This window comes from Crotalus tigris, unplaced genomic scaffold (assembly GCF_016545835.1).
Source record: "Crotalus tigris isolate CLP2741 ecotype Arizona unplaced genomic scaffold, ASM1654583v1 scf7180000017731.4096049, whole genome shotgun sequence".
In the NCBI taxonomy this organism is placed as follows: domain Eukaryota; kingdom Metazoa; phylum Chordata; class Lepidosauria; order Squamata; family Viperidae; genus Crotalus; species Crotalus tigris.
This window is the reverse complement of record NW_024096599.1, coordinates 176,392-198,395: the sequence shown is the minus strand read 5'-3', so window position 1 is coordinate 198,395 and position 22,004 is coordinate 176,392. Positions and strand designations below refer to the sequence as shown.

The 22,004-nt window shown below is 36.9% G+C and overlaps 1 protein-coding gene across 1 annotated transcript in view; it reads left to right on the top strand.

The window, feature by feature from the left end:
- Nucleotides 1-3,508: 3,508 nt before the first annotated feature.
- The window catches only part of LOC120306253 (disks large-associated protein 1-like), a 179,701-nt gene continuing 161,205 nt past the window's right edge, over nt 3,509-22,004 (top strand). Inside the window, exon 1 of the mRNA XM_039339116.1 lies at nt 3,509-3,791. The gene's annotated coding sequence lies outside the window, so the exon portion shown is untranslated. The remainder of the gene's footprint in view (nt 3,792-22,004) is intronic.

The following is a 22,004-nucleotide window of genomic DNA, read 5'->3' as shown; positions in this document are numbered from 1 at the left end:
AATTTGTGAGATGCTACAGCAGACCATGTCAACCCCACAGAGCCCAACTTTCTGGAGCAAAGATGACACCAGCTGCACGGATAGCTTTACCTTACATCTGTGGTGTTTCTGAAGCCACGGCTCGGCTGCTGGCACCCCACAATGTGAGCGTTGCCCATAGACCAGAGCAAACCCTAAGAACCCAGATTATGCATCCCAAAGAGCTGCTCCCAACAGTGAACAGTCTTCCATAGTCTATAGAATTAATTGCAGGAATTTCCCCTGCAATTATGTTGGGGAAACAGCTAAAAGGATCATGACTAGGGTCCATGAACGTGAACTGGCAATCAAAAAGCAGGAGTAGCGCTCGCAAGTGTGGGCTCATATGGCCAATTTGAACCATACATTCGATCTGGAAAATGCACAGACCATATCTCGTGAGACCACTAAGAGTGGCCTCCTTCTCAAAGAAGCCTGGCTTTCGGATGAAAATTCCATTAACCAGCACATAGACTTCCTACCAGCATACCAGACTCTCAGAAGATGGGAGAAACAACGTGGTAATCCACGGAGTAGATGGCCATCCCATACGGTGCAAAAGCAAGACCATGGCTCTACAAATGGGGAAGCTGTGATCCCTAGGGAGGACAGCAAACTGGCAAAAGAGGAAGGGGCCCGGGTGACACCACACGAGATAGCAACTGGCAGGACTGGAGTGACTGGAGGCGGCAAGAGCTGCTATGGGAGGAGATGACAAACGGCTTGAAAGGAGAGACAAAAAAAAAGGGGAGAGTATGAAGCAGGAATATCTGAATAGTTGTTCTTTGCAGGATCAGGGAGAGGGAGCTACAATCATAGGATCCACCAACAGGCTGCCGGATGAGAATCAATTTAACACTTTGCAGAGCAACATAGCTAATGGGCCGATGATACGCTCAAGGAGCCGGGCGCAGAGACAGGCAGCTGTATATAGGCAAGCTCCCTAATCACCTAGCATTCTAACTCTGATGACATCAGTAGTTTGGCTGATGAAAGCTCAGTAAGTAACTTTTTTACTCACAGGCTTGTTTATATTAAACAGTCCTGTTTATTTTTATCCTGGTGTTTGTTTTTCATATATGTGAGTTTGCTTGCTTAAAAGAAGATTGATTCAAGTCAGAGTTAGACTAGGAAAGTGAATTGGCTTCAGCTGGAGGCCTATTGCAGCTGGCCATGTTAGGCTACTTTGCTTGTGGCTTAATAGTTCAGTTTAGAAAAGCAGTGTTGTGTTGTGCTTTCCAGGATTGTGTTGTGCTTCCCAAACCCTGCAGCTTGCATGACAAAAAGTACCAATATAAATACCAATTGTATCTGTTTTTGTATCATTGTATTGTATCATTGTATCATTTTTTTGACAGTCTGCCTTTATCACTGTTGCATGAACTGCTTTCTTGTAACATCAGACAGGACTCTGCTTAGAAAAATCTATAAGATCTAGATACTCTGCTCCTGTAAAATTTGGTCTTTATAAGAAATGTTGCGAATTAGTGACAGGAAAGACAGAAGTTTTTTTATTACTGTGAGGTGGTTTCAGAAAAAGCCTTAGAATCCACACCACCTGGATAATGATGGGCTTTTCCCAAACCATCAAGTCCAGTCTCAAGAGGACATCTCAATACTGGACTTGGTTTTTGTCTCAGAACAGATGCAATATGATTTGAGAATGGAGCACATTATCATTTGTTCTTTCTCTCAGTCATATCACTCTCTATACAGCTGACCAGTGCTAATAATCCTGTAGGGGTGATGAACCTATTCATTTGTTCTTAATATGTCCTCTTGGTTTCTTGAATTTAGTGACCTACAGCTAGGGCACAAGTATGATTACAATTTTTGGCAAGTAAAACGGTATCTAACTATCATCAAAATGATCTTTTTAAATCAAAAAGACCTTCTGATTGTACTGAAAACTGGCCAAATCTCTCCTCGCTTGGTAATAATGGCTGCACAATATTGTCAGACATTGCTCATGCCTGCAGGTCCTTTCTGATAGATATGAAGACAGATGATTCAAAGGCCATATACATTTTGCTACTAAAGGATATACAAACATTGATGACTCTGCTGGTACACCTTCTCCCAAACATTTTAAATAAAATAGCAGTTTAGTGGCCACTTCTGGGCATAATCATCCTCACCTAATTGTCCAACCCCCTCGCATGAGGCCCATAACTATAGCAATGTCTCATTTCCTTATGCATTTTCTCTGGTGGGAAGGCATCAGCCTCACCAGCTTCAATTCAAAATGAAAGAACAAAGTACATGTTAAGCCATCATTCTCTAGTGTTTGTGTCCTGTTTTGTGAGTTTTAAATTGGGTTGTTACCCATTTTTAAGGACATAATGAATGCATGAAGTACATCAAGTAAGGGAAAGCCACAGCTCCTAGAGTCTAGACCAGTGTTTCTCAACCTTGACAATTTTAAGGCATGTGGACTTCAACTCCCAGAATTCCACAGCCAGCAATGCTGGCTGTGGAATTCTGGGAGTTGAAGTCCACATGCCTTAAAATTGTCAAGGTTGAGAAACACTGGTCTAGACCATAGAACAGCAGCAGGAAATAACTAGCCAGCTTTGTGTGGAACTGTCATGTACTTGACCAGTCAATTCAACAGGTTAAACAAAAAGGAAGGGGGGAAAAAAAGAGATTTTGAAGAACTGATTCCCTCCCACAAGCAAGTCCTGAGCAAGGGGATGAGCTAGTATCAGGGTGCTGTAGCAAGAGAGTCAGATGCAAAGCCCAATTTTCTAGCCAGTCAGAGGCACCATCTCATCACACAGAGCAGTTTGCCCAATGCACCCCAACTACCTGACCACATGTTCTGGCAGAAGGTACAGAAGATACATCAGAAAACTCTGGCAGCTTTCCTACAGTACCCTCCAGGAACCCACAACCAAAATACGGGTGGTGGGCTTGTGGCTATATCATTTGGGACCAGTCGCTGGTATGTACCTGCTCTGGTGAGAAGGCTGAGTTAAAGACAACCATCATTTTGGAAAGGCAATGTCGAAACACCTATGAAGGCCACCACAGTTGCTGCGTATTTGAGGGGGCTCTTGCTCTTGCTCCAAGTGGCGGGACTCCAAAAGAAACAGCAGAGCTCCGCCTTTCCTCCTTCGGTACTAACGCGGCATGCAGAGGGTTAGGGGGCTGACTGACAACCTTTCCCTCTGCGCTGCACACACGTGCCTACAAAGACACGCACATTGGAGCGCCGTCAAACAGAAGGCTCTGCTGGTACTTTGGGCAAGCATCCGGCTCCGCACGCTGCTGTTGTCGCGATTTGAAGCGTTTTCCACATGGCTGCGGATTAGCAGCATCCTCTGCCGACGCCGCCTCTTCTGCTGCTTCTCTCTCGAATCTCCCCCCCCACCCCCACCCCATCTTCTGTCTTGGGCTTCGCTCCGCTTGACCGATCGCCCTGGGTGCTTCTCACAGGGTAAGGGGGTGGGGAGAATCTGGGGGGGGGGGGGGAGAAGAGAGAGAGAGAGATGGGCTGCTCGGCTGACTACACTCCGAGGAGGAGAGGGCGAAGCTGCCAAGTAGCACGTCGCGCGCAGCCCACCTCAGTACAAAGGGCTGCTGCCTGCTTTCCCTCAGCTTTCTGAGGCGGAGGCGGCCGCTGTATCACCGCACCGCTGCGGTATTTGGCCGGTTCTAGATTTGCTGGGAGCGAGAAGAGGCTTGCACCCCGGTTCTTCAGCTCTTCGGTTCCTTTCCTTCCTGATGGTATCCATTGGCGCTGGGTGGGGAAAGCCCAGGTCGCTTGGAAGGTGAATATCTTTTTTCTTTCTTTTTTAATGAGGCTGGGGGGGGGGGTTTGGAGGGTTGGTGAGGGGTGGGTGTGTATGGGGAAAGAACGAACGAGGGAGACGGAGACCGGCGCGCGCGCTCTCTCTGACTGGGAAGGAGGCGCGCGCTCAAGCTTTCTGAGCCTTTCTTCTGCAATTTTCGGCGGCATCCTTTCCAAGGTTGGTGCTCCGTTGCCTCTCACGGGAGTCGTGTATAGTATAGTAATGGGAGTTGTTACAAGTGTCTGTGACTGACAATATTGCACGGCCGAAGGCGGAGGAGCAGCGTTTCCCATTCCCCTCGCTGGTTCTGCTCCCTGTGGTTGGCTAATGGCTACATTTCTCCTAGAAACGTAACGGGTATCTCAGGCTAAGCGGCATCCCTCTCTAGTCGCTGGGTGGCTGGGTGACTCTGCGCGCGCTTGCGCCAGGCTTTCAAGCAGATTCAAACGCCGAAAGCCTCCCAAGAGCCTCGAACCTCCGTTAAGCCCCAGGGAGTCAGTAAACTCGGGCGCCTGTTTTGACCGGGGGAGGAGGAGAGAGAGATTGCCCTCCATTTGGACGCTCTGTTTGTATCCTGTTAGCGGCCCCCTTTGTGGTGCGTGCGTCCCTTTACTCACCCACCCCCATTGGAAATGGAAAAGCCTGACAAGATTCATCCTGTGTTAAATGAGTAGCGTTAAATAAGTACCTTGATTGCAAGCAATGACCCTTGAGCAGGAGCCGTGGGGGCGATAACAATTGTACTTTGATCTGGTAGAAATGCAGCCGCTGGAGAATCTTTAAAAGGCAGAAATGAGAGGCAAAGCTACTGGCCACGGGGCAACTGCATTGCTCTTTGACGACGATGGTGATGATGATGATGGGGGCTCTGTTTTTGAGTAAGGTTGCTCAAGAGAACTAGGCAGGGTGCTTCACTCTTTTCTCCTCCTTTTGGTTCTCACTCAATTTGCCCTATTTAAGAACTACGGGCAGTCAACAGTATTATTGTTTAATCAGATATTTAAGTTTCTTAAAGTTATATTTAAAATGTAAAGTTATATGAAATGGGACAGGATTGATTGTGCCTTGTGTAATATCAGTTGTCTTCATTGTCACCAACACCAGTGGTTAACAATATGCAAAGGGATATCTTTTGTGGGGTGAAGTCAGATATTAAGTTGTCCAAGAGGCTCACTTTTCGAAATAAAGTACAATGCTGCCAAGATAGCCAAAGGAGGGAAGAAGATTATGAATATATAGCTTGGTGCTCTCTAGAAGCACAATTATTAACAATATTTTTAATAATGAAGATATGAAGATAGGCTGCAACAACATATGTGTTTGCTAATAAAAAAAACCTCAGTTTTTGCTAATAGGAGGTAATAAAATGTTACTTATTGATGATTTATTTTTTTTAATCAGAAACAATATCCAGAAGACCAAAATACGCCTTCTGGTATATTTTTATATGAAAATTGACAATATGCAACTTGTACTTATTTATAGATGAATATGATTAGAATGTTATATGTGCATATTTTAATATTAGAATAAGTAAAATAAGTAAATAATTTACTGCTCTGGAAAGATATAAAATTCTATATGGTGATATATGTCATTATGACTGAGGGGCTCAGCTAAGGAGAGACAAAAGAAAATATTTTATCATATTATTCAGATAAGGATGATATGTACTTCCGATGAACAGTAAACAAAATTATCTTAATTCAAATATTACTTTCTTAGAATAATTTTATCTTTCTTAAAGCTTATCATAAGATTAAATTAACGTTATTTACACTTAGATATTAATGAGAACTCAGGAATAGCTGATCAACCTTGTAAAAGGCACATTTATTAAAAGGTACAGATATTAATGACAGTTAATTAAAATCAAAGTTTTCTCTGGTAAAACATTTTTATACTAATGTTAAAAATCTATGATTGAAAAACCAGTCATATAAGCTGTCAAAAAGTAGATCTAAGTTTATGCAATATTTATCAACTATTTTATAGCTTTTTTATTGTCCTTCCTTCTCTAATATCTTAGTATTCTTAATTACTTTTAAAATTGGAAATAATTAAAACAAATAGTATCTTTTTGCCCATAAATGCTTTAATCATTTTAATCATCTAGAATGATATACCAATTTTAAAAATTGAGCTACTTGCTTAATACAGATTATCATACCAAACCTTGTGTGACACCTATGCATGTGAATTATACGTACTTTATAAAATAAAGTTTCTGTTAAAATGTAGTGTGGAAACAAACTGGACTGAATTCATTGTGCTACACAGGATTTCAGGAAGTAATTGTGAAGTATAGTCATCTCCAAGTTGATAACCCCCAGACATGGTGAGCTTGACTCTGAATGACATTAGGCTGGGAACGACTGCTGTAGGGTTTTATATATTTTAAAGTCCTATGTGGTAATATTTTAGTGAGATACTATAATATAAATATTTGGTCTATATGCCTGTAATAGATCTGATAATAGAGGCTAGCCATAGTGTTATTTTAAACATTGCATAAAAGATTTTAAACATCATAAAAGATTCAGGCACTCCTTGTGGTATTGAAAGATGGTAAAATTGAGCAAATATCATTAATATTGCTTTATGTATTGGTATCATTATTTCATCTTTAGGTGGAAAAAAATCAAACACATTAAATACTTTCCAAAAGTTCTACATTTGACAAAAAAAGTTGAATGTTAAAATATTGTAGATTGTCTTTCAACTAAAAGGCAAAATAAAGTATGTTAGATATACCTGAAAGAGCATACCATTCTTCCAATGAAATTTTCTTCATGTTGATTAAAGCAAACATTTCTGAAGTTAAAAAAATCTTATCCCTAATTTTGCTTTCTCTAAAAAAAGCCTTCTGTTTTTCTTAGCAGTAAGTTCAGGTATGATTAAGATTATTTAAAAATTCTCTGATAAGATCCTACTCCATAGAGAGAACCAATAATGAAGACTATCTTGACTGCACATTGCACTAATTCTTTTTAATAAGATTTTAATAATTTAAATCAAGATGCAAAACAAGATGTAAAACAGTAAAGGGAATAACCCATGTTATTGTTTGCAGCTATTTGGATAACAGAAAGGCTTATAAAAGAGAGTTGTCTGTAATAAATAGGCAATTATCTCTTGATTATTGACTGAATTCAGAGTTTATGATAAGATATGAATTGAGTTTTTCTAACTGTCATTTGCTGAATGGATCACAATGACTTGGCAAACTATGATGCTATAGTACATGATTTATAAGCCATAATATTTATATACCTGCTAAGCCATTGTGACATGAGATAGTATGTAAATAAACTATTGTTTTATAGCATTTGGAAGAAGAAACGTGGAAGTAGTCTAGTACAAAACAGCCACTTCACAAATTGCTCTTCCTTTAATGACCTGTTCAGAATAGTAGGATGTGTGAGAGAATGTGGTGGTTAAATAGTTTGCATTAGCTCAAGAAGATGATAAACATTAGAATACTTTCAGTGTACAATATTTAAAAAGTCAACAGATTTCTGAGCATCATGAAATATGATTCCTATATTTTAATTAGCTATGTTTAACAGTCCTGCCAGCTGGAATCTCAAAAAAGTTCTCCATACTGTAGAACGGGGGTGGAGTGGGAAGGAGTAAACTGTATATGTAAGAAAATACTTCACCTGGGGTTATAATTCATATACTCGTAACTCCGATTGAAACAACCAGTGGATAAGGATTAAGCAGGTTTAATATAGGAGGATATCATATATTCTATCCCTGGTATGTGGACTATGGAGTTTATTACATACTCCATCAATGCTTAACTATTGTTATCTTAAACCATTTCCTCTCCAAAATTGATATACAATACCTTTAAAATAAGATACAATATTTGAAGTTTTAATCATATACAGAATTGAGTGCCATTGAATATAATAGAATAGAACTTATGAATGAAAATTAATACTTTTGCATTGTAAATAAATAAGGCTGCAATCCTATTCATGCTCATATGGAAACAGTCCTTGTCATCTATGAAAGGAAACTTAATGGCAGTGGAATGGGCCCAGGCACTACTGTCTAAATATACTCTTGAGCACTCCTTAAGGAGCACAGTAGTGAAGGGAAATCAAATTACTTTGGCCTGATAAATATATTCTCACATCTGTATTTATGTTTTTTTGATGGTAAAGATATAAAAATAAAAAGCAGTTGTTTCCTGTTTAGAACATCCAAGCCCAACAGCAATAAGAATAAATAACTTTTAAAAGTTTGAAGTTAATGCTTAATGATTAATGATCAGGCAACATATTTCTGCCTATCTTGCTAAGTTAAGCACTTCTAAACTAGAAGTTTCTTCTTTTGGCAGTAAATGCCTAGAAAGAAGAGGAAACCCTTCTTAAAGTTAAAAAGACGAACTAAATATGCATAAAAAGAATAAATTCTACAATCAGTACATAATTAGAAAGGCTTTCTGTTCAATCACTCATGCCCAGTCATCTCTTATTTGGACTATTGCAATGTGCTCTACATGGGGCTACCCTTGAAGAGTATCCAGAAGCTTCAGCGGGCACACAGGCAATCTTGGGTGACCAAAGAAAGGTGCACGTATTTGCTTCTTGGTCCAATTCAATGTGTTGGTTATGCTTAAAGCCCTACATGGCATGGGACCAGGTTACTACGGAATCAACTTCATACTATTACATCAGCTAGTCGCACCCAATCAGGTAGGGAAAGTATATTTCAGACTCCATCAGTTGAAAAATTCTGACTGGTGGGGTCCAGGAACAGAGTTTTCTCTGCCATTGCCCACATCCTGTGGAACATTCTCTGCCACTCTTGTGGCTTTTGGGAAAGGGGTGAAAACATGGATCTGGAGCCTTGCTTGGGGAGCACAAAGAAGCATGCAGCTGTCAGGCTGGTTAGCACCTTGGAAGCCCTCTCCCCTTTAATTAATTTTTAATATTACCTGTCTCTTTAAAAATTTTAACTTTATTACCTGCCTCTTTAAAATTTTTAACTTTTATGTTTTAATATAATACACTGCCCTAAGACTGTCTGTGAGAGAGTCAGATGTTTAAAAATTTGATAAATAAAATAATTAAATAACTATAGAGAAGGTAGTTATACTATAGGTATAGAGTAGTTTTTTTCATAGACAGAATTACATGGAAGTAGGAAGTCTCAATACCCAGTCTGTAATTGTTTTAGATGTTAAACAGTGTTTTGAACTGGGCTGAGAAAAATAGTAGAGTAAAATGCAGATGTACTAGTAACAGTGTACACATGCTCTGAAAAATGGCTTCTGCTGGAAGCTTGGCTGCTGCATTCTGCACCAGCTACAATTGCAGAGCACATTTCTAAGGCAACTTTTTGCATTAATCTAGTTTGCTGTACAGTGCACAAGTGTATATCTATTTTATTTTAAAAGGGTTCTAGAATAATTATGTTATCACTAGGAACAGAATCACATTTAAACCAATGATATAAAGGGAATATGCAGTGACTATAATTCAGACCATTATTTCCATAGCTAAGCAGTGCAGTTGTAAAGCACAATCGCATTGCTTAGTGATGGCAATCTCTGCAGTTCCAAGTTCCTGTTGTTATTCCATGATCATTAGGCAAAGTAAGTTTCTCCTGGCTTCCTACAACTAAAGTCAGTAGGAATGCTAGCAGAAAGTTGCAGGTCCCAGCCTGGCAGGCAGGTAAATGGTTGCTCCTTGGTTGGGAAGACAGAGTGGCTCCATGGGGTGCAGGGAAGGGTCAAAGATGTGGAGATGTGTGGGAGAGATGGCTGTAAGTTCAGCAGATGTGCAGTGGTATAATGAGTGTTGGGAAAGGTGCGTGGGGATATAGTGTGAATTGGGAAGGGATTTGGGTATGTAGGAGGTGCTGTGCATGTTGGGGAGGGTGCATGGGTGTCCACAAGTGGTTGGCACAACTCAAGTCTACAGTATAGAGTGGCAGGAGACTTATCTAGCAACTTGCAACCTTCCCTGCCTGCTTTCCCATTGATTTTCTGAGAGAACTGTCAGGGAAGATTGCAAATGACAATCACATAATTGCAGGGTGCTTAGAAATCGGTTGTAAATGCAGATGAATTGCCAAGCATCCAGATCACAATTATGAGGTGCTGCAATGGTTGTAACTTTGGGGATCGGTCATAAAAGTCCTTTGATACTTGCATAACTTTGAACAGTCACTGAACATATGGTTTTAAGCTGAGGACTACCTGTAAAAGTCTTTGAAGAGACAATATTTCAGAAACATTTTTTAGATCCTGCACTCCAAATATACAAAATTGTGCTCAGTATCAACATTCATATTACCCACATAATACTATGAGCCCGAAGCATTGCAAATGTCTATTCCTATATTTAAAAAAGATCTAATGATGTCTCCTATAGTCAGTCAGGTGCAAGCTTATGGATTTTCAATAAGCTGTGAGCAATATTAGAAAATATGATGAATATTTAAATATAAAAAGTTCATTGTAATATTTTTTTAAAATTATACAAGGTAAAATGGGAAATTGGGAAAACATTGATAAACAGGTCAAATAAAATTAATGAAAATTAGTTAGTATTAATATAAAGGGGCTATGAGAATCCAAGAAGCAAAATGTACTTTTAGCATATTTCAAATTGTTAAGGGCAGATATTGCTTATTTGCAGGAAGCTCATGTGATAAAACAGTAAATCTCTATTAATGAATGATTAGGTGGAACAGGTTTACCTGACATATACCTCAAGAACAACTAATTCGTGGCCATTTTGGTTTACTTTGTTTTTCCAATTGATGAACAACAGGTTATTACTGTTGTGAATGGGTGTTATTTAATTTTGTGTGCTAAAATAGTTGGAACTGTAATAGCTATGGCTAATGTTTATGGACCGAATTTAAATGTTCCTTTTAGGTTTTAGCAGTGTTTTTGACATTTGAATGAATGTATTTATGATAAAGTGGTACTAGGGAAGATTTTAATGAAGCTTGTTAAAAATACACTGATATGAGCTTGTTAAAAATACACTGATATGAAAAAAATAATGAGGGAAATAATTAAAACCTATATGACAGAATTGAATTTATTAGATCCTTGTTTGATGTATCCAACTAAAATAGAATACATATTCTATTCGAATGTACATCAGAATTTTTTTAGGCAAGCTTAGTTTTTAGTAACATCAACTTTATATCATCAAATTGAAGAGTATGATATTAATGTTCGTTATATATTAGAACATAGTGGAATTATTTTGAATTGTTTGTTTCAGAAACCACTCAAGGTATTGAGAAATTGATATTTCAATGTTTTCTTATTGAATAATAAATACTAAGCATGATACATGGTCCCAGAAGTATGCACTAGAGACTGTTATAATGCTTTTGAGTAGTAGCATTTGTCTTTGAAACTTCAGCTGATATATTACTATCTATAGAAATATGATATAAAAAGAATTATATGTGATTCATTAACTTTAGAGAGCTTTTTCCCTAATCAGAACTAAGTTAATCAAATTGAATGCCCGATTCTCTAGAGAAGAAAAATTTCTGCAGTATAATAGATACCATACAATGGAGGTCTGACAAATGTAAATGAAGACATGTGCAAAATATATACCTACAATTATAATAAAAGTTAGAATTAATTCATATTGATCTGCTTAAACAGGGGAATAATAGAAGTGATTGGAGCAATTTATTATGAGGAACTTGGGTGATGCAGTGCAGACAAAGAAAGAATTGAAAGAAATAGTTGGGGGATCCTGATTACACCTATTATTTTGGTTAAAATGTATGTGATAAACTCTAGGTTTATAGAGTAGAATGATGTGCTATCATCGTTGCTATTTAGCAAAGTAATAACTTCAACAAAGCTAGAATTTTTAGTATAACTAGAAACTAGAGCTATTGTCAAGGGTTGAACAATATTGATTTTTAAAAAAATGTATAAATATACACATTTTTCGTAACTGTAAATAGCATTTATTATTTTTCAGGACATACTATCAGTGCAGCTTTAACAAGATTTTGTACTATAAATTATTGAAGCCAAATAAAACAAATCCTACTCCACTATCAAGAGAGCCTAATAATTTAAAAATAAAATTCAGAATGAATGTGGATAGAATTCATTGTTTTTTTCAAGATGCAGATTGGCCTCTATTTGTAGGCAAAATTACTATGCAGTAACATGACTGGATGTATAATTTCCTTTAATGTCAACATATGTATTGAACAGACAAATGAAATGTATTTTTAGGCAGCAAGATAATATAGACAGTTCAAAGTTTCATCATTTAATTCAGAATGTATTATGCAACTAATCAAACACATCTAACAGAGATGTTTTCTTTGCCTTTTCAAAAATTATTATTATTAATCTTCTTTCATGGAAGTAAAAAAGTACATTTATGGATAGGATGTTGAATATTGGATGAGTCCTTTTGGAAAACTGGCTTGGGAATTTGAAGATGATGCATGTTTATACTGTTTTATATTGTATTGATGTTCTTTTATATTTATCATTTATATTGATTTATTTTTAATTTTCTGTTAGCCACACAGAATCATATTTTTCACTTTGGCTAGCCATACAAACCATTTAAATAAATTAAATTTGTAAGGGAATAGTAACAATGTAAAAATGATGACTAGGCAGATGCGAGTATATGTTGTTTTTAAGTATGTAGGTAGAGTATGTACTTTGTATATAGTTTGCAGTTTCCTAATTGTTTTACACAGTACATATTCAGAACATATTATGAAATTAAATATACACAATATAACACCTGCACAGTGTATTCTATGCCAAAAAACTTGAAATCAATACATCTCTTTAGAATGACCAATTTTCTAGTTGAATGACAGCTCTGATTTTCTTGTCTCCATCTGTTCCACTCTCTGTCAGGTGGGTGCTGAACAGGTGACAGGTGAACAGTTATTATTTTACCAATCTTTTTTTAGAGTTTCTAAATAATTTTTAATGCTTGACATATACTGTAGAATTGCTGTTAGCATCTCTGTTTAATTTTTTAATGATATATCAAATCAATGCTTATAATACTCATAGACTAGCATGTTAATGAAATATTGATTCTTTGGGATATTGCTTATTGTGCTGGTGTAACACAATAAGTAACACGTTTTACTTAAAAGAGCTTATTTCAAAGAGTTTTTTTGAAAAACATAATTGCTTTTTTTCCTAGAATTTTGAACCTTATACAAAATACTACAGAGTTGTCTTTTTTTTTGGCTTATACCATATTGGTATAGCTAGTCAACAATATACAGTTCAATAGCAGGAAGCGTGAGGTTCTGCATTTAGATAGGAAAAACCAGATGCATAGGAACAATTATAGATGAAACATGAGAGAAGAACTGGTGTATTGTTATAGACCACAGATTAATCATGAGTCAGCAATATGCTGCCAATAAGGTCGATGCAATCTTGGGTGACATCAACAGAGGTATGGTATGGAGGTCATGAGAAATGATAGTTCTGCTCTTTGCTGCACTGGTCAGACTGCATCTGGAACATTGTTAGGATTGCCACATTTTAAAAAGGATACTGACAAAGTGGAAACAGTTCAGAAAGGAGTGATTAAGATGGCGAGGTGTCTGGAGGATAAATCTATGAAGGATAGATAAAAGAACTGGGTATGCTTAGCATAAAGATAAGATTAATGAGAGTCAGGATAGCAGAGGGTATGGATTTATTCTCAATAGCACTCAAGGATAGGACAAGAACAGAGGGACATCCACATTTGAAATAAGAAGAAATTTCTTGTCTTTAAGAATTTTTAAGTGGTAGAACAGCCTACTACACTTTACTGATGTTAAAGGTTTTTGAAACGACACCCATTTGGGATGATATGAGATTTTCTGCTCGGGGCAGAAAATTGGTATAAAAGGCCTCCAAAGTTAATATTTCATTTCTATTGTTTTCAAATTTTGAAAAAGCTGATAATAATTAGTTAATAAGTGGTTTAGAAAGCCATTTATGTCATTTTAATTACGAAGTCCTGTCTTTTTAAAACATATGTTGTACATTTGTGTGTGTACATTTGCAACACATTAAAAAAGAGAATTTCAGTCAAACTGTTTGTTGTGGCTTTATATTGGCATTTTGATCCCTTTAACAGACCCATCTGGTTAAGCAAAAATAGTAAAGGATGTAAAGCAATCAAGAAAACTAACTAGAAAAGAAGCAGAAATGAATATATAACAGCTAAAATACTTCACATTTTATGAAGATTTTTTTCCATATCATTTGTGGTATGTGTAGCATTGTTAGCATTCCTGAAAATTTTACTTACTCCAGTCAAGACAAGTAATTCAGTGTTTTAGCGAATTAGAGGGGAGGGAGAGGGAAGAGAGAGAGAGAGAGAGAGAGAGGGAGAGAGAGGAAGAGAGAAAACTTACGAATGCATGTTCCATAGTGGAGTTCTATGCATTTTTATAAACATCCTCTTTTGAACAGTGTTTCAGGAAATGTTCATTTATCATGAGTTCATTATGCTCTTGATAGAAATCTTTCTCTTAAAGCAGCTGCATCTAACTGCATCTGACACTCAACATTCATTGTAGCAAAATGTAAAATTCAGTAAAAGCCAAAAGTGTTATGAGATCTGAAGTAAATGTAATCTTGAATATGGTGATTAAAGATTATTTCATATGTCTTTGTTGCCTATCCTCTATAAATGATGCAAAATAAATATAATTGGAGAAATAAAAATCAGTGCAATTGAATCCAACTTAGTTTTTTATTAATTATAATAGGCGTCAAATACTTAGTATAAGCATTCTGAGTAGTAAAATAGGCATTTGTGTAAGATATGACCTAATCTGGCAAAATTCTTGCAGACCTTAGTATTGTTGATCTCTTGAACATATGTGTGATAAAAAACAACTTTCATAAGGTTCAATTTAATAAGTTTTAAGTAAATGATTTTCTGTTTCTATTTCTACAGAGCTAGCACTCAGCCTGTATTTCAGTTGAAAGAAAAATATGTGTTCATCTATTGTGTGTGCACACAATATGTTTTAAGGACATCTAATACTTATGTAGGTGGTTTTCAAGTGAAGTAAATTTATTAGGGGCGAGAAGGGGAAAAGGTCAAGATGATGTTTTAAATTCTTAAAATATTGTCCCAGTTGTGTCAAATGACTAATGTTTTCCATTGCTATATTTTTTCATAGTCCTTTCCCGCAGACTCCACTTAGCTCTCATTCGAAGAGCATATTACCTTGTCTGAAAATTCATTATGTCTGTGGGTGGAAGAAAAAAGTACAAGTTATTCTTACAACAGTGGAATTCGTATTTTTAATACCTACCTTGTTTTAAGTGGTTGTTTTCTAAGCACGTAATATTGAACCCAGATTCCAATGTAAAAACACTTTTATCCTTCTAAATTCACAATATGTAAATATAGTTTCTGAATAAAATAATTTTAAAAATTCAAGGTCTTAAATTATTGCATATTTAATGCTTTTGATTAAAAACACTTCCATACCTTATTTAAATTCAGATTGTGTATTTTTATTTTTGCCAGAGAAAGTTGATGAAATGTTACATTTGAGATCAAATGATTTGGATGAAATGGGAACTTGAGGTTTGCAACAAAGTACAAGAACTTTCTCATTGTTTTCCTTTATTGATGAAGTATTATAGATCTGGAGGATGGAACATATGCCTAAAGATTTGTATTTCTTCATTTCCACAATGATGGCCATGTCCCAAGAGAGATGCAAAGATACACTATCTTAGATACACTATCTTAGCTAACAATATAAAGCTCACAATTGCAATATTTAACAAGGGCAGACCATTTCAGGAATGGTAGTAAAGCCAAAGAACTGAAAAGCATCCGTTCTTCTCTCTGTTTCCTGTGCTCTTAAGCAGAAATATGGCAATCTGATTTGTTGTGGATCCCTTTAATAAAGAGCCAGGGCAAGGGATGGAACTCTTTTTTTGTTCTGATACAGAACTCAAATAACAGCTTATACACAATATAAAATAGGCAGGCAATACACGGTTGAACATGGTTTTTCCGCTGTGAAACCTAGCCTGAGGGAATATGCAAATGTCTTGAAGGTGATGACAACCCAGGGAATGTATGAGAGGACAGAGTAAGTAACAGAAGCAAGCTGGCCAAGTATATGATGGGAGGCAACAAGAACGACAAGATATTGGCTAATTGGATCCTACTGAATAACTACCTTTATTCACAAGGTGACACATAGCTACTCAAAATACTTAGGGTAAAATATACGAGAGTCAATGAGTTAGTATCATGGCTCCACTTGGTTTGACTACCTTTATAAACGCAGAATAAAAATGTAGATTACAATAATGTCTCTCATCTGTGCTTTAAGTTTAAATTTCTAGTTGCATTTGCATGGGAAAGCAACTGTATCCAAATATATTTTGCAAAATTTTTTTTTCAAGCTTTTCATGATTTTTCATAAACAGGAAACAGTGCTGCTATTAATGACATGAGTTCTATAAAGCGTGAACAATGATATTAATCTATCTCACCCAGAATGTTGTACAAGATGATAGCAATGCATCATTTGCTATAATTAATAGTGAAATGGCCATAAATAAAAGAGATTTATCAGCAGCCATCCACATCAGATTGAATTCAGATATTTCCTACCCAAAAATGTATCCCACAAAAAATGCAAGCCATTGTGAACCTGCACGTGAATCTTGCCTTTTCTCTGTCTCTAGCAAAGTTCTGGTTCTTTCTTCCTCCACTTCTTTATTTTTTAAGGTAAATCAATTAATTAACTAATATTTAAAAAGTCATATCTTTAGTCCAATTCATGAAGTTAATAAGTATTATAATTGTAAATATTGCTAATGGGCAACAAGTGACAAATTGTGTTTATATTTTAGCATAGAAGTCACTTATTATCCACTTTTAATCTAACATAAAGATCCCAGTATCCATCCAGATTTTCTATAAAATCATTTTTTAAAAACAATTTTTAGATCTGTATTACCTCATAGTGTCAATTTAATGTGAGAAAATGATCAAAATGTTTTTTTTCCAGAAATGATATGCTACAGTTTCCAAATCAATATGATAGGAACACGAGTCCTAGCAAATCTATTATTTTGGGGTCAAATTTTTTTGACCCCAAATTATTTTGACCCCAAAATAATTCAATTAATCTAATATTCTAATAATTGATGTTATGAGAAATCTTAACAATTTAAAGCCAATTTTAGCTTTAAAAGCTTCTTCAGCAGGTAACTTTATTTTATTATATAAATCTGAGTATAATCTCACCAACTGTATATTCTACCATTCATATCTCTAATGACTGTAAAAAAATTCCAACATGTATGTGAGTCTCTATATGTCTGCATGCATGCATACTTCAGACAGATCTTTCAACGTTTCCCCAGTATTTTTACATAAATGTGTTGGCCTAAATTAAGTTTGTTATGATAAAATATTATTCAGCTCATACTCAGTTGTCAGACCTGCCTGTTCAGGCTCGGGGTGGACATATGGTCATCTACAAAGAATTTTTAATTTGTCTTTAAAATTAATCTTATATAAGTCTTATAGGCCAGGGCTTTTCAACGGTGGTACACGTACTATCTGTGGTACTTTGCCTCATGGCAAGTAGTATATGACTGCTAGCCAAGTGTAGCAGGGGAGGGGAATGAGCCAAAGCGACCCAAGCCTGAGGGAGAGACAGCTGAGCTGCAGGACTTCTGGGCTCAGCAGAAGCCCTAGGAGCTGGCAGAGCTCCAGATGATTGGCTCTGGCTGATTGACACTTCCAGAAGCAGCAAGGAGCTGGAGGTGAACTGAAGAAAAAAAAGGGGGGAAGGAGAGGCTATAAAAGGAGATGGTCTGGGCGGGAATGGAAAAAAAAGACAACAGGGAAAGGGAAGGAGAGGTCAGCCGGCAGGGAGGAAACAGAGACAGAGAAGAAGCAGCAGCTGTTGCTGGAAGAAAAGGTCCCCTTGTTCGTTTTCTCCAGGAGAATACAATCAGCACTGATGAAATGAAAAGACAGCATGTTGGAAAGGAGGTGGGTTTATTTAGTTCTGGATGAGCTAGCAGCTTGATTGGATTACCGTAAGGATTTATGTACAGTTTTTACAGTGTTTTGTAATTCAGAGACTCCTTTGTGTACTTTGGTTATTGGAATATTTTACTCTGTATTTTAGGCTAGCGATGAGTCCAAAGTGTTGACTTCCATAGGTTTAATCCCTTTAAACAAATGTAATTAGTTTTAACTCATTATCTTGAGTCTGTCTATGGCTTTTAGAAAGTTTTCTTTGAAGGTAAATAGGCTTAATTTAAGGTGAAAACTTTTCGCAATTGCTGGAGCCTTTCAGTCTAGGATTGTAACATTGTGACACATGACACGCCTGAAGCAGCTTAAAGAGAAAAAAAACCCCGGAGTTTGTCTTTCTTGCTTTGCACTTGATTCCTGTGTCTTTAAGGGTACAGGGAAGGGATCGGGGAAGGTGCATTTTTATTACACTGTGGAATAGCTCAGAAGGGAGAGAGAAAGAAGGACCAACCAGCTAGCTCATGGGTCTACAAACTTAGCAACTTTAAGACCTTTGGACTTCAACTCCCAGAATTCCTCAACCAGCCATGAGGGCTGAGGAATTCTGGGAGTTGAAGTCCACAAGTCTTAAAAGTGCAAGTTTGAAGACTCCTGAGTTAGCTGGTAGTGGTGCATATTAATAAACATGGATAAATTCATCATACATTTGTCAGTGCAAAGGGAAAGTGATTCAGCAAAGGAACAGCCACTGAAGAAATTAAAACTGGTACTTTTTTCCTTTTTTTCTACAGTTTGTAATATTAGATTATAGAATAAAATACAAAAATACAAAAGCAAATAGTGAGGGAGAGAAAGGAAAAAGAACAGACTTCCTCTGCTGCAGTAGAAGGAAGCATTAACATTGAACCTCAACTTTTTACTTTTCTATAATATTATAAACTAGCCATTTCTATAACAACAAATGAATCTAATCAGTAAAACCCAAATTCCCCCCCCCTTTTTTTTTTTTAGTCATCAAGTTTTTGACACTTTGACACACTGGTGGAACTCAAATATTGTCATGTCCTAAAAGTGGTACAATCTGTGAAAAGATTGAAAAGCCCTATTATAAACCACCCATTCCAAAATTAAGAAATTGACATTAAATTCAAAGTATTATAATCTCTCAGAATTAACCTGCTTTATAAATTCACTGCCATTGAAATACCAGCTCTCAGATATTTGAGTACAATTGTTATACTTAATAGGAAGTAAACAAAGCAAAAAAACCCAAAATCCTAGGCAAGAAAATGGTGAGTACCTGTACACCTTAGACGAGTTCAAATCACCAGGACCAGATGGATTATACCACAAGGTTCTGAAGAAACTGGCAGATGTGATCTCAGAACCACTGAACTATATCTTTCAAAGATCCTGGAGCACTGGGGAACTACCAGAGGACTGAAAAAGAGCTGATGTAGTTGCCATCTTCAAAAAAGGGAAAAAAATGGATTCAGGAAACTACAGACCTATCAGCCTAACCTCAATACCTGGGAAGATTCTGGGAAAAATAAGCAACAAATCAGTGAACAGCTAGAGGCAAACAAAGTGATTATCAAAAGCCAGCATGGTTTTGTCAAAAACAGGTCATGCCAGACAAATCTTATTGCATTCTTTGACCAAGTGACAAAATTAGTGGAACAGAGTAATGCTGTGGATATAATTTACTTGGACTTCAGTAAGGCATCTGATAAAGTAGACCACAACTAACTACTTGATAAGATATAAAAATGTGAATTAGACAGCATCACGACCAGGTGGATTTGTAGCTGGCTGAAGGGCTGTACTCAGCATGTAGTCCTCAGTGGAACTGCATCTACATGGAGGGAAGTGTGTAGTGGGGTGGGTGCCCCAGGGCTGTGTTCTGGGCCCAGTGCTCTTCAACATCTTCATCAATGATTTGGATGAGGGGATAGATGGGGAACTCATCAAATTTGCAGATGACACCAAGCTGGCAGGAATAGCTAACACTCCAGAAGATAGGCTTAGGATACAGAAGGATTTTGACAGACTTGAACATTGGGCACTATCTAATAAAATGAAATTCAATGATGAAAAAAGTAAGGTTCTACATTTAGGCAAGAAAAACCAAATGTACAGGTATAGTATAGGGGGTACCTTGCTCAATAGTAGTAACTGTGACAGGGATCTCGGAGTACTAGTGGATAATCATTTAAATATGAGCCAGCAGTGTGCTGCAGCTGCCAAAAAAGCCAACACAGTGCTAGGCTGCATTAACAGAGAGATAGAATCAAGATCAAGTGAAGTATTAATACCACTTTACAATGCCTTGGTAAGGTCACACTCGGAATACTGCATCCAGTTTTGGTCACCATGATATAAAAAAGATGTTGAGACTCTAGAAAGAATACAGAGAAGAGCAACAAAGATGATTAGGGGACTGGAAGCTAAAACATATAAGGAATGGTTGCTGGAATTGGGTATGTCAATTTAATGAAGAGGAGAATGAGGGGTGACATGATAGCAGTATTCAAATATCTCAGGGGTTGCCACAGAGAAGAGGGAGTCAAGCTATTCTCTAAAGCGCCTGAAGGCAAGACAAGAAGCAATGGGTGGAAACTAACCAAAGAGAGAAGCAACCTAGAACTAAGGAAAATGTCTTGACAGTTAGAACAATTAACCAGTGGAACAACCTGTCTCCAGAAGCTGTGAATGCTCCAATACTGGAAGTTTTTAAGAAGAGACTGGACAGTCATTTGTCTGAAATGGCATAAGGCAGGGATGGCGAGCCTTTTAGAGACTGAATACTCAAACTGCAACCCAAAACCTCTTATGTATCATCAGGTGCCAGGTGGGCATGGCCCATTGGGTGGGTGTGGCCCATTGGCTGGGCATGGCTGCAGTGGTAATGACAGATTGGGTGGGACTAAAAAGTTCAATCAATCAATTCCAACTTTGCAAGATCTTTTTTTTCCCACAAGTTGAAATTGAGTGATTGATTGAACCTTTTTTTTTTGAACATGGCGGTGGAGGCCTAAAGCAAAAAGGTTTTATAAAACCCAGCTGAAGGCCTAAGACTGGGGCAATGGTGCATGTGTCACAGGGAGGGCTTTGCGTGCCACCTGTAGCACGCGTGCCATAGGTTCGCCACCCCAGGTATAGGGTTTCCTCCCTGAGCAGGGAGTTGGACTAGATGACTTCCAAGGTCCCTTTCAACTTTATCATCATCATCATCATTAGCATCATCATCATTATTATTATAGAGTGGGATGAATTCAAATTCAATATAACTTGATCTTACACTTAGATATTAGTAAGATATAGGAATAAGCCAAAGGTTTATGCACAGTGGAAGCAGAAGTCCAAAGAACAAAAAGGTCTAAAGGTTTCTGCTTTAAATACTGTTAAAAAGTTCTGTATCAAAGAAGCTATCTATAACAGGAAAATGCATAAAATGTGCATTTATTGATTCTTTGCCTTAGAAAGGCTTGTTTTAGTAAAATCTGAATAAATATATATATTATTTTTTACTTACTCTTAGTAAGATCTTATCGATACTGGTCTAAATTACACAAAGTTCCATCTCTAACATTCAAAATTGAACAGTAATAATATTTGAACTAGTGCCTGCCCTTGATTTTCACTTAAGGGAAATTTTAATCACTTCAATAAAGAAATCAGAAAGTACAAAAAGATCTATTTAAAAAATCCATAAACTCTGTCAAGTAAGTTTGTTTAGCAATATTCTCAATGCCAGTCTCACAAGATTTTTTTTTTTAATAAAACCTAAGATTTCAGGAGACTAATACAAATATTCAAAATAGTGTAAGTATCCCATATTGTCATTTTCTGGGCTTTTATTTTTATCCTCTACATTAGAGATTTCCTTTTGGATTTGTGTAAGAGTGTTATTGTAGTCTTTGTATTATTATTTTTTTTTTAAAAAAAGAGATGGACTCTTGGAATGGTTTCAAAACCTTTAATTGACCAAGAATTTATTTTAATAAGTTGCCCAGGAGTCTCCCTCTCCTCTCCTTGAAAACACAGATGGAGATGATGCTAAAGACAGCAAACTAAAGCTACAGAGGGAGGTTTCTTAGCTCTAATTTACATGTTTAGAATAAAATAACCCGCTACATTGATAAATCACAATGTAAATACT